At 48.7% G+C, this 12935-nt stretch overlaps 1 protein-coding gene across 1 annotated transcript in view; it reads right to left on the bottom strand.

Annotated features, from left to right (window-relative positions):
* The window catches only part of LOC138676277 (NACHT, LRR and PYD domains-containing protein 1 homolog), a 77064-nt gene extending 64425 nt beyond the window's left edge, over window positions 1-12639 (bottom strand). The window contains exon 1 of the mRNA XM_069765418.1: window positions 12581-12639. The gene's annotated coding sequence lies outside the window, so the exon portion shown is untranslated. The remainder of the gene's footprint in view (window positions 1-12580) is intronic.
* Between the last annotated feature and the right edge of the window lie 296 nt (window positions 12640-12935).

The following is a 12935-nucleotide window of genomic DNA, read 5'->3' as shown; positions in this document are numbered from 1 at the left end:
GGGCGGACGGGTCAACCAGTGGAAAACAAATCTCTCCGCATACAATGCTCCGATTTGGAGCTGTAGTTGTCCCTTCAACACTGGACTGTTCATAAGTAGGACTCGGCAATCACCAAACACCTTCACAGGATTCTGGAGCAGTGGAACAGGAATCACACTTAGACTCCGTCTGGTTAGCAGCTTTAACACATCTGCAGGACCGAAGCTCCCACAAGGCACTGGAACCGACTCAGACTTTAGCGGAAGGGAGTTATTCTCACCAAGGGCAGTCTCTCCTACTGGCCCGAGGTTTTGGAGCTTTAGATCCCCTGGACAGAGGTCTTCCAGGTGTTCCTCACAACAGCAGCAACATAGTAAGCCCTTCTTACGACTGGTCTTAGACTGATGCTTTGCCAATCCACTCTTGACAGTCTTTTTGGGTTCTATTAGAATAGCTGCTTTAACGGGTAGAGGAACTGGAGGATCACAGACGGTCATGGCTTGACGTGGAGGTTTCTTCACGGGTTTCGCCCGTCTGGAGCGCCTCTCGGATCTAGATGGGGAAGACTTCACAGGAGCAGCAGGACGAGGCTTGTCAAAGACTTTACGGAAGGCCACCAGGAAGGCCCCAAGACTCATGATAGGATCCCCTGCTTCCCAGAGGGGACAAATCCATAATAACGCATCTCCTGCTAGGTAGGACATGATGTAGGCCACCTTAATCTGGTCAGAGGGAAAACAAGCTGCATTTTGCAGGATGTAGCGCAAGCACTGTTCCAGGAAGCTTTGGCATTCTTCTGGATTCCCATAGAACCTAGGTGGGTCAGCTGGGTCGTGCTCCTCCTCATAGGCCCGAAGTTGATCGTAGAGGGCGTTAGAAATTATGATTGGGCCCGAGGTCTCCTCAATTGGAACGACACAGCGCGGAACAAATTCTTCAGCTTGCTCACACTGGTAGAAAGAAAGTTCATCATGCTCTGCGAGCGGTAGGACATGGGATACAGCGGAGGCCATGGCCTGTGCAAACTGTTACGCTCGCGCCCTGACTGGTGGGCGTGAGCTCGGGGGTTTTGTGGCCCCACTGTGCCACAAACCAGACTACCCTGGAAAGGGCGTGACTATGACAGCTGCCTGGGTTTTCACTGGAGCCTCTGATGGTGAGGACAGGCTTGTGCAGCAGGCAGCTGCCAGGTGCTACTCCAGGGTGGTGTCTGGCTGTGGCTGCTGATCCCACTTGGGAGACAGGAACACCAGGATTGGTGCGGGCATTAGGCAGGACTGGCAGAAGAGCACGGCTGGAACACAGACGAGTAGGCTGGCACGGCTGAGACAGGGCTGGCAGAGACACGGCAGAGAACACAGGGCTGGCAGAGACACGGCAGGAAATAGGACTGGCTAGGACAGCAGGAACACAGGACTGGAAGGCAGGGCAGGAACGGCAGGAACACAGGATTGGGAGGCACGGCAGAGAACACAGGACTGGTTGATGTGGTATATGAAGGAACAGGTAAGGGCCTGTTCACACTGGACGTGCAGGTACAGATATGTAGTTTGGAACACAGGGCTGGCAGAGACACGGCAGAGAACACAGGGCTTGCTAGGACGGCAGGAGACACAGAACTGACTTAGGACGGCAGGAGACAGGGCTGGCTAGGATGGCAGGAAACACAGGACTTGCTGATGAGATATTAGAATCAGGCTGCACTCAGATGACACCCGAGTGCAGTCCAATTGTGAGTGAGATGAAGGAACAGGTAGGGATATATAGTTTGGAGGAACAGGTAGGGACCTGTTCACACAGGAGAGGAGTGAAAGACTGCAGATAGGAATGGAAAAGCAGCAAGCGGTAGCGTAGCGACAAAAGCTGAGCAGAGCCACAAAGAATGTGGAAGAAGCTGCAGCAAGAGATACTGTAGAAGCTAGGCAAAGTGGAACCGCAAGGATTGCAGAGGGGAACTGCAGCAAGAGGTTTCTGCAGCAACGGGAGCGGAGCAGAGCAAGACGGAGCAGAACCGCAGAGCACCGGCAAAGCCACCAAGATGCAGAGCGGGCAGAGCCGCAAGAGTGCAGAGTGCAAGCAGACCGAGAACACAAGGAAAGACACAGCAGGGAAGGAAGGCACACACAAGGAGACCGAGACAAGACTAAAGGTACCGTCACACATAGCGACGCTGCAGCGATACCGACAACGATCCGGATCGCTGCAGCGTCGCTGTTTGGTCGCTGGAGAGCTGTCACACAGACAGCTCTCCAGCGACCAACGATCCCGAGGTCCCCGGTAACCAGGGTAAACATCGGGTAACTAAGCGCAGGGCCGCGCTTAGTAACCCGATGTTTACCCTGGTTACCATCCTAAAAAGTAAAAAAACAAACGCTACATACTTACCTTCCGCTGTCTGTCCTCGGCGCTCTGCTTCTCTGGTCTGGCTGTGAGCACAGAGGCCGGAAAGCAGAGCGGTGACGTCACCGCTCTGCTTTCCGGCTGACCGACGCTCACAGCCAGAGCAGGAGGAGTGCAGAGCACAGCGCTGGAGGACAGACAGCGGTAGGTAAGTATGTAGTGTTTGTTTTTTTACTTTTAGGATGGTAACCAGGGTAAACATCGGGTTACTAAGCGCGGCCCTGCGCTTAGTTACCCGATGTTTACCCTGGTTACCAGCAAAGACATCGCTGAATCGGTATCACACACGCCGATTCAGCGATGTCTACGGGGAGTCCAGCGACGAAATAAAGTTCTGGACTTTCTTCCCCGACCAGCGATCTCCCAGCAGGGGCCTGATCGCTGCTGCCTGTCACACTGGACGATATCGCTAGCGAGGACGCTGCAACGTCACAGATCGCTAGCGATATCGTCTAGTGTGACAGTACCTTAAGTACAGACAAGGCAATGGAACAAGACACAGGGACAAAGACACAGGGACCAGGATATTCTGCCTCCTGGAGGGCGGACAAAGATCAAGGCAAATGCACAGAGAAAAGCCTCCAGAGAGGGAGCAACACAGAGCTAGACCTGGCAAACTCAGAAGCAAAACACTAACTGAGCAAACACATTGCACAGGCCCAGACCACAGGGTGGAGCAGCACTATATACAGGAGGCCTCTTGGTAATTGGTCAGGAACTGATTGGACATGTGCACCTGATTCCTATAAGAACCAGAGAGTTCAGGCGCCGGCCCCCTATACACACAGCCATGAGGCATGCACAGAGCAGAGGAACAGACTATGGAGCTGGCCAGAAACAGAAACCACATCATGACCTGGAGCAGTGGGTAAGATTGTGTGAGAGATGTGAGGCCATGCCATGATGCCAGCAGAGTTGTTACAGTATGTAGTGTACCCTGATTCCCCACCTGTGCTGCGAAATACATTACCAAAGTCGCCGTTTTCGCCTGTCAATCAGGCTGGTCAGGTGGGCGTGGTGACATCGCTGTTTCTTCCCCAGCTTTCCGTTGGTGGCGTACTGGTGTGCGCATGTCCAAGTGCCGAATCCACTGCGCGCACGTGAAGAAACAGCGCGTGATCTGCCCTATTACCCCTGTCATCGGTGGGGGCGGCCATCTTCCTGGGGCCGCGCGTGCGCAGATGGAGTGCTCTGCTGCACGGGGCTTCAGGAAAATGGCCACGGGATGCCGCGCGTGCGCAGATGGAGATCGCGGCGGCCATTTTCCTGAAGCCCCGTGCAGCAGAGCACTCCATCTGCGCACGCGCGGCCCCAGGAAGATGGCCGCCCCCACCGATGACAGGGGTAATAGCGCAGATCGCGCGCTGTTTCTTCACGTGCGCGCAGTGGATTCGGCACTTGGAGATGCGCACACCACTATGCCACCAACGGAAAGCTGGGGAAGAAAAGAGCGATGTCACCACGCCCACCTGACCTGACCAGCCTGATTGACAGGCGAAAATGGCGACTTTGGTAATGTATTTCGCAGCATAGGTGGGGAATCAGGGTACACTACATACACTATTGTAACGCACAGCGCAGGCCCTATTTAACAGTATTTTTATCTCAATCTGAAAAAACGGGGTGACAGGTTCCCTTTAAAGGAACATCATTATGAACCCCCTGACAACCCCAACTAGTCACAGACATGGACTTCCAGTCCAACACAGGATTATGTACCTGCAACCATGGAAAACCCAGCACGATAACATCATGCAAGTTATGCAACACCAGAAATCGACAATCTTCCTGATGGGCTGGCGCTATGCGCATGGTTACCTGTGTCCAAAACTGGGGCTTATTTCTAGCCAAGGGTGTAGCATCAATGCCCCTCAAAGTAATAGGGTTCTGCAAAGGCTGCAAGGGAAAACCACAACGCTTGGCAAACTCAAAATCCATTAAATTCAAGGCAGCGCCTGAATCCACAAACGCCATGACAGAAAATGATGACAATGAGCAGATCAAGGACACAGATAACAGAAATTTAGGTTGTACAGTACTGATGGTAGTAGAACTGGTGATCCTCTTTGTCCGCTTAGGGCAGACAGAAATGACATGAGAAGCGTCGCCACAATAATAACACAACCTATTTTGACGTCTGAAACCTTGTTGTTCCGTTCTAGACAGAATTCTATCACATTGCATAGGCTCAGAAATTTGCTCTGAGGATAACGCCACAGCGCGCACAGTTCGGCGCTCCCGCAGGCGTCGGTCAATCTGAATGGCCTAGAGACATAGAATCACTCAGACCAGAAGGCGTGGGAAACCCCACCATAACATCTTTAACGGATTCAGAAAGCCCCTTTCTGAAAATTGCCGCCAAAGCATCATTATACCATTTAGTCAATACAGACCATTTTCTGAATTTCTGACAATACAATTCTGCCGCCTCTTGACCCTGAGACAGGGCCAACAAGGTCTTCAAAGCTTGATCCACAGAATTAGGTTCATCATAGAATAGTCCTAAAGGAGTCAATATTAAGCAAAGCCGGATTCCCAGATTCCAGAGAAAACGCCCAATCCTGCGGGTCGCCACGCAGCAGGGAGATTACGATCTTTACCTGCTGAATGGAATCACCAGAGGATCGAGGTCTCAGGTCAAAAAACAGTTTACAGTTGTTTTTAAAACTCAAAAATTTAGACCTGTCACCAGAAAACAAATCAGGAGTAGGAATCTTTGGTTCTAAAGCAGGAGTCTGAACAATATAATCAGAAATACCTTGCACCCTAGCAGCAAGCTGGTCTACACGAGAAGCTAATTCCTGAACATTCATGCTTGCACCAGGCTCCTCAGCCACCCAGATATTAAGAGGGAAGAGAACACAAAACAGACTGGAGAAAAAAAATGGCTCAAGAGCTTCCTTCCCTTCTTCTGAGATGCATTTAACTCATTTTTGGCCAGTTGTACTGTTATGATCCGGTGACCTTGGAGCTGCATGAGAACTTTCACTGGAGAAAGTGGCCACTATACTGACTGCAACCCTGAACTTAACACCGCAACTAGAAGTAGCCATGGAGTGTACCTAACACACCTAGACACCTCGTCACAGCCGGAGGACTAAATACCCCTAAAGATGGAAATTGGAATACTATCTTGCCTCAGAGAAAATCCCCAAAGGATAGACAGCCCCCCACAAATATTGGCGGTGAGTCGGAGAGGAAAAAACATACGCAGGCAGAAAAAACAGGATTTAGCACAGGAGGCCACTCTAGCTAGATAAAACAGAATAGGACAGAGTTCTGTGCGGTCAGTATTAAAACCCTTCAAAAAATCCACAGCAGAATATACAAAAAACTTCCTACATCCAACTAAAGATGTAGGAGCGTATATCTGCAACTCCAGTGAAACCAACCAGACTGAGAAAACACAGACACAGTCTAATCTGGACAAAAGAAAAACAAACGAACAGTACTGAAAATAAGCACACTGCATGTGTGCCACAGGAAAAGAAACAGACACTTATCTTTGCTGAACTGGCAGATACGCAGGAGAGGCCAGGCAGAGATCCAACACTTCCAAAGAAACATTGACAACTGGCAAGGGCTAAAGGATTCAGCACACCTAAATATCCCAGTCAGAATTGTAATTATCCGATACACCTGGCCAGGACTGCGAGTCAGAGACAACAGCATTCCCACCAACAACCACTGGAGGGAACCCAAGAGCAGAATTCACAACACAACATACATTACATACATACAGTACATACAGCACAAACATGTAGACATAAAGTACATACATACAGACATGCAGTACATACAACAGAGTAAATACTCACCATCACCTTGATCCCTGAAGCCATTGCTCACCTGAAAAAATATTAAAATAATAATCAAACATTATACTCCCTGATCCGTAGAAATCCAACTAAAACGATTGTCCCACAACGATCTCATGTGGAGAGCTGCCACATCAGCTGATGTGACCGCTCTCCAGGGGCTCCAGGAATACAATGACGGAAGGTATCCTTCCGCAATGTATTCCTCCACCACTGTGAGAAATAGTCCCTTCTCTCACATGTGGCACTGCTGTGTGGGAAAATCCCCACGCAGCTTTGCCATAAAGTGAGACCCTGAACTCAGGTAACCTCTTCAGTGATGCACTGCAGGAGCCATTGTCTCCTGTCAGTGTGTTACTGGAGGCCCTATAGAGCAGTGACATCACCCGATGTCACTGTTCTATAGGGGAGATCGTCGTGGGACACTCGTTATTAATTGGACTACGGCAGACAGGTAGTATACGGTTGGTTTATTATTTTTAATCTTTTGCAGGTGATCGAGTATGGTACAGTAAGTATGGTGAAATGAAGAATATTAAAATACTTTTTTCTGGCTGTGCTTTTTTTTTTTTTAAAACTTTCACTACTATAGGATTAATAATGGATAGGCATCTTATTTACGCCTCCCCATTATTAACTGGGCTTAATGTCACCTTACATTAGCAAGGTGACATTAACCCCTTATTACCACATATCCCACCGCTACAGGGGAGTGGGAAAAGAGGGGCTAAGTGCCGGAATTGGCGCATCTTACAGATGTGCCATTTCTGGGGCGGTTGGTATTTGTAGCCGGGGGGGCAAATATCCATGGCCCCTCTCTAGGCTATGAATATCAGCCCGCAGCTGTCTGCATAGCCTTTCTGGCTATAAAATGTAGGGGGACCCCACGTCATTTTTTGGGGGCCCCCCTATTTTAATAGCCAGTAAAGGCTACGCAGACAGCTGCGGGCTGATAATCATAGCCTGGGAAGGGGTCATGGGTATTACCCTCTTCCCCGGTTACAAATATTGACCCCCGGCCGTCGGCTTTCCCCCTCTGGCGCAGAAAATGGCGCGGAAGCCCACGCCATTTTTCCCGTTTTTTTTTCTTATTAAATGTTCAGTAATAAACATCGGCCTTGCTATTATATATCTATGGATAATCTATCTATAGATACATAGATATATCTATCCATATATCTATAGCAGTGTTTTTCAACCAGTGTGCCGCGGCACACTAGTGTGCCGCGACACATGGTCGGGTGTGCCGCGGGGAACGGGAGTCAGCTGTTCTCTGTGCCGACTGTCAAGCTGACAGCCGGCACAGAGAAGCTGCAGCGCGCCGGCTCCCGGAGATCAATTGTACTCGCAGACATCTACCAGCTGCGAGTACAATTGAGGCTCTGACCGCTGGGTCAGAGCGACGCCAGCAGCGTGATCAAGTCATGTGATCACGCTGCTGACGTCACTATCCGGCGCGCAGGAGACAGAAGACACTTGGTGGTAAGTGCTCCTGTGCTGTGGAGCTGAAGACACCGAAGATTCAGCGTGGGGTGGGTTTATGGGGAGTATGTGGGGGGATTTATTAAGTGTGTGGGGGGATTTATTAAGTGTGTGGGGGGATTTATTAAGTGTGGGGGGATTTATTCAGTGTGTGGGGGGGATTTATTCAGTGTGTGGGGGGATTTATTAAGTGTGGGGGGATTTATTCAGTGTGTGGGGGGGATTTATTCAGTGTGTGGGGGGATTTATTCAGTGTGGGGGGGGATTTATTCAGTGTGGGGGGGGATTTATTCAGTGTGTGGGGGGATTTATTCTGTGGGGGGGGATTTATTCAGTGTGTGGGGGGGATTTATTCAGTGAGTGGGGGGATTTATTAAGTGTGTGGGGGGATTTATTCAGTGTGTGGGGGGATTTATTCAGTGTGTGGGGGGATTTATTCAGTGTGTGGGGGGATTTATTCAGTGTGTGGGGGGATTTATTCAGTGTGTGGGGGGATTTATTCAGTGTGTGGGGGGGATTTATTCAGTGTGTACGTGGGGGGGGGCTGGAATTTATTTAGCATGTGTGGGGCAGGGTGCATTTATTCTGTGTGGAAGGGGATGGATTTATTCTATCGGAAGGGGAGTGGATATATTCTGTGGGGGTGAGTGGGGAGATGGGGGTGGACACGGTAGCGAGGGGAAAAATGTGTGCTGACAGTACTGGGAGCAACGGTGATGGGATGTGTGAGGACAGTATGGGGAGTCGGGGGAATGTGTGAGGAGGAAATATGGAGAGAGCAAAGGGGTATGTTAGCAGGGGGGGATGTACAGGAGGAGGCTATTAGAAATGTGTGCAGACAGTATGGGGGGATGAAAGTGTGAGTGGACACATAATAGATACTGAATAGTGTGAGGGTAACAGCCAGGAGGAGACAGTATGCCAAGTAGGAGGAGTGTAATGAAGGGGCACAGTAGAGAGACTGGGCTCTCTATGAGGGACACAGTATGAGAAGGCAGTGTGAAGTATGGAAAAGAGAGAGAGGGTAGTGTGGATGGCATGTACCATAAGAGGGACAGTGAGGGTCATATTATGTGCTGGGAATAAAGTGAGGGGCAATTATTTACTCAGGGGCTCAGCCTAGGGCAGATATTTTTATTCCGGAGCATTATAATAACACTGCTATCTTTAGGGGTGTTGTGTCGGGATGTGCTGCAGAAGACAGGAGAAGATGGAAGTCTGCAGAAACGAGCTCTGCCGGTGGATGAGAAGAGTCATCATGGCATCTGGACAGACAAGGTGAAGATGAAAAGAAAGAGGCGACTCCACAAACAACGTCATCTATCAGGTACCTGGATGTAAATGTGTTTTTTTTGTGATACTAATTCTCATTTTTATTTGTTAGGAACATTAAAGTGGATGTCCAAGGTTGTGATGAGTCTGCAGTCATACTATGTGACTGCAGACTTCTGAATTCTCACAGTGCACACTGCTATCATAATTCTCTGATGTTGGTGATTTACATACATGCGGTCACGTGCTGACTAGACATGTGTGGCCTTATTCAATGAAAATGAATTGACTGAGGCCGGACACGTCTAGTTAGAATGTGGCCAGAAGTATCCAAATCACATACTTGTGCTGTCATGACCGTCCACTCTGGCCACCGGCAAGGGAGAATCCTTAAAGTGTGCAGTGCTTGCGCTGTGAGAATTCAGAAGCCTGCAGTCACATAGAATGACTGCAGACTTTCATCTCAAACCTAGACGCACCATTTTGTGCCATTTTGGTTGGTGGTGTGCCTCGGGATTTTTTAAGTATAAAAAGTGTGCCGCGGCTCAAAAAAGGTTGAAAAACACTGATCTATAGGATATCTATAGGGTATGTGTCCACGGGCCGGATTGCCGGCGCTTTGGACGGAACGGAAAACTCGCTCTGCCCAAAGCGCCGCCCCCTTCTGTACGTGAGGTGATTCCGGATGTCTTCATTGCACACATCCGGAATCTCCGCACCCCATACACAGGACCCTGCGATTTACCTTGCAGTGAAGGAGCGTCGCCGCAAGGTAAACAGACATGCTGTATTCTAAAAAGACGCGCCGCCTGTCCGTAAACACAGGACCGCTGTATGCGTGTTCGCACACATAGTGGAGACAGGATTTCATAAAATCCCCTCCACTATGCTGTAACATCTGGATGCTGCGGGTTGAACGCTGCGGTTGTACGCAGCATCCAATCCGCAGCTAATCCGGATGTAATCCGGCCTGTGGAAACATACCCTACACTATCCATACATCTATCCATAGATATATCTATCCAGATATATCTATAGATAGATATATGAATAGATAATGTATGCATCTATAGATCTATCTATCCACCTCATTCCTTCTATCTATCTATAGATCTATCTATCTACATCTATCTATCTCATTCCTTCTATCTATCCTATATCTATCTGTCTGTCTGTCTGTCTATCTGTGTGTGTAATGGAGTGTGGGTTGGACAAATGTAAAAGAGGAGGTTGGACAATAATGACATCACAAATTTTTTTTTTGTTCAATAATACATCTTTATTTAGCTTTCAAAAACGCATACAAAAACGCATTAAAAAACGTACATAAAACGCATCAAAAACGCAGCTGCGTTTTCTGCCAGATGCAGATTTTGTGCAGAAACGCTGCAGTTCCGCATTGACGTGCTGCGGTAAAAAAAAAAAAGCTGCATTTCAGTGCGGCTTTTTCCGCAGCAGGTGCACATCAAGTGTGCGGTTCACATAGACTTACATTGGTGGTGCACTACACTGCGGATTTGATGCAATTCCGTGTGGCAAAAAACGCCGCGGATCTGCAATCAAATCCGCAACGTGTGCGCACAGCCTTAGGCTATGTGCACATGATGCGGATTTAGTGTGGATCCGCAGCGGAGTTTTCCGCGCAGAAACGCTGCAGATCCGCACTGTGATTTACAGTACATTGTAAATCAATGGGTAAAAAAAAGAGCTGTGCACATGGTGCGGAAAAATCAGTGAGGAAACGCTGCGGATTTAAAAGAAGTGCATGTCACTTCTTTTGTGTGGATCTGCAGCGTTTCTGCACCCCTCCATTATAGAAATCCACAGTGGGAAAAACTGCAGAAAATCCGCATAAAAACTGTGGCAAATCCGCAGCTGCGGATTCTGCCAGGAGATGCGGATTTTGTGCAGAAAATTCTGCACCCCATTTCGTACGTGTGCACACAGCCTTATGCTTCTCTGCAGGAGAGGGGGGGAGGGTGACTGCGCTCTGCTCTTATCACAACCTATAGCTGATACAGACGCAGTGAGCGGCTGCTGTGCTGACACTGGCCCGCTGCTCACTGACACTGTGTCTGCTGCAGGGACTGGAGTCTGCACACCGTCACCGTCCACGCTCCTGACTGTGACTGAGGAGATTATTGCTGAGCCCGCACTCAGCAGGGAATCGATGTGGAGTCCCTCCCTCATGTGGCCCCGGCCACCTGTGGCTCAGCACGGCTGTCTGTCACAGTGACGCTCCTCCTCCTGCTCCCTCCTCACCACTCCTTATGAAAACTGAACACTGGGCCCCCCAGCATAGGGGCCACATACACCAGTAAGGAATGCATGCAGAATTTTCCTGAGATAACCCTGAGGTTTTACGCAGGAATTCTGCATGCGTACTTTTTGCGCGGTTTTTTTTTGCGGATTTTATGCAGATTTTTTATGTTTTTTCCCAGACACTCCAAATGCCATAATGGGAAATCCGCAAAAAATCCGCAAAAATAATGAACATGATTGCTTCTTTTTCCGGAATGTGTTTTTTTTTGCGGGAAAAAAACGCATCATGTGCACAAAAATTGCGGAATGCATTCTAAATAATAGGATGCATATGCATGCGTTTTTTATAGCGTTTTTATCACGAAAAAGCGCGCAAAAAACGCGAAAATTCCAGAACGTGTGCACAGACCCTAAGGGTATGTGTCCATGTTCAGGATTGCATCAGGATTTGGTCAGGATTTTTCATCAGTATTTGTAAGCAAAAACCAGGAGTGGAACAATTAGAGGAAGAGTATAATAGAGACATATGCACCACTTCTGCATTTATCACCCACTCCTGGTTTTGGCTTACAAATACTGATGAAAAATCCTGACCAAATCCTGATGCAATCCTGAACGTGGACACATACGCTTAGGGTAATAATGCCCTGATGGCGGCCCTGATTGGGATGTAATAAGAGGATCAGTAGGAGCAGGCAATCTGGCAGACCCCTGAGGCAGGATTAGGCTACGTTCACATTAGCGTTGTGCGCCGCTGCGTCGGCGACGCAACGCACGATGCACGCAAAAACGCACCAAAACGCATGCAAAAACGCTGCGTTTTGCGACACATGCGTCGTTTTTTGCCGAAATTTGGACGCAAGAAAAATGCAACTTGTTGCGTTTTCTTGGTCCGACGCTTGCGGCAAAAAAGACGCATGCGTCGCACAACGCAACAAACAAAAACGCATGCGTCCCCCATGTTAAATATAGGGGCGCATGACGCATGTGTCGCCGCTGCGTCGCCCGACGCAAACCCGACGCAAACTAGCATAACGCTAGTGTGAACGTAGCCTTACAGAGGCATCCCCCTTTGTAACCACTTATCTGAGGTTTCCTGGGGGGTAAAACACGGCAACAACTTCAGTAAATCTGACACAAAACTGCTGAGGTAGACCCGCACATAGACAAACATTAGCAGGAGCAGGTGGAGGGGTGGTGGTGAGCTGACAGGCAGGACCAGGCTGCTTATCAACAGAAAATACCACAGAAATATGTCCTTCCTTATCCTCACTTTTTGCAGTTCAGCTCACTGGTGGATGTCGATCATAACATCCCCCTAATGGGGTTATTTTTAAGCATGCAGCCTAATAAGACTATTACTCACCTTTAGCATTGCACAACTTCCTGAGTTTTCCTTTGACAGTTTTAGTTTCATTTTTCCACAGATAACAATCTACTTTCACTTTACAACCAGTAAACATAGTGTAAGTCCTGTTTGTGCCACTAGATGTCAGAAGAGATCTTGTGTGCAGCATAGATAGAGACTGGAAGACTGGTAGAAGCACAATAGCAATATTTTAAAAATAATGTTTCAGGCGATTCATGCTGCCCAATCTCATACCTCCAATCTTTTGAAGAATAAGAAGAGGGACAGATAACGTGCTGTGCTGTGGCAAATTTTGGTCACGCACCTGGTTACACCCTAATCCACAGCCATTTACCATTTCTTTCTACTCCGT

This window comes from Ranitomeya imitator, chromosome 4 (genome assembly GCF_032444005.1).
Source record: "Ranitomeya imitator isolate aRanImi1 chromosome 4, aRanImi1.pri, whole genome shotgun sequence".
In the NCBI taxonomy this organism is placed as follows: Eukaryota; Metazoa; Chordata; class Amphibia; order Anura; family Dendrobatidae; genus Ranitomeya; species Ranitomeya imitator.
This window is presented reverse-complemented; position numbering and strand designations above follow the sequence as displayed.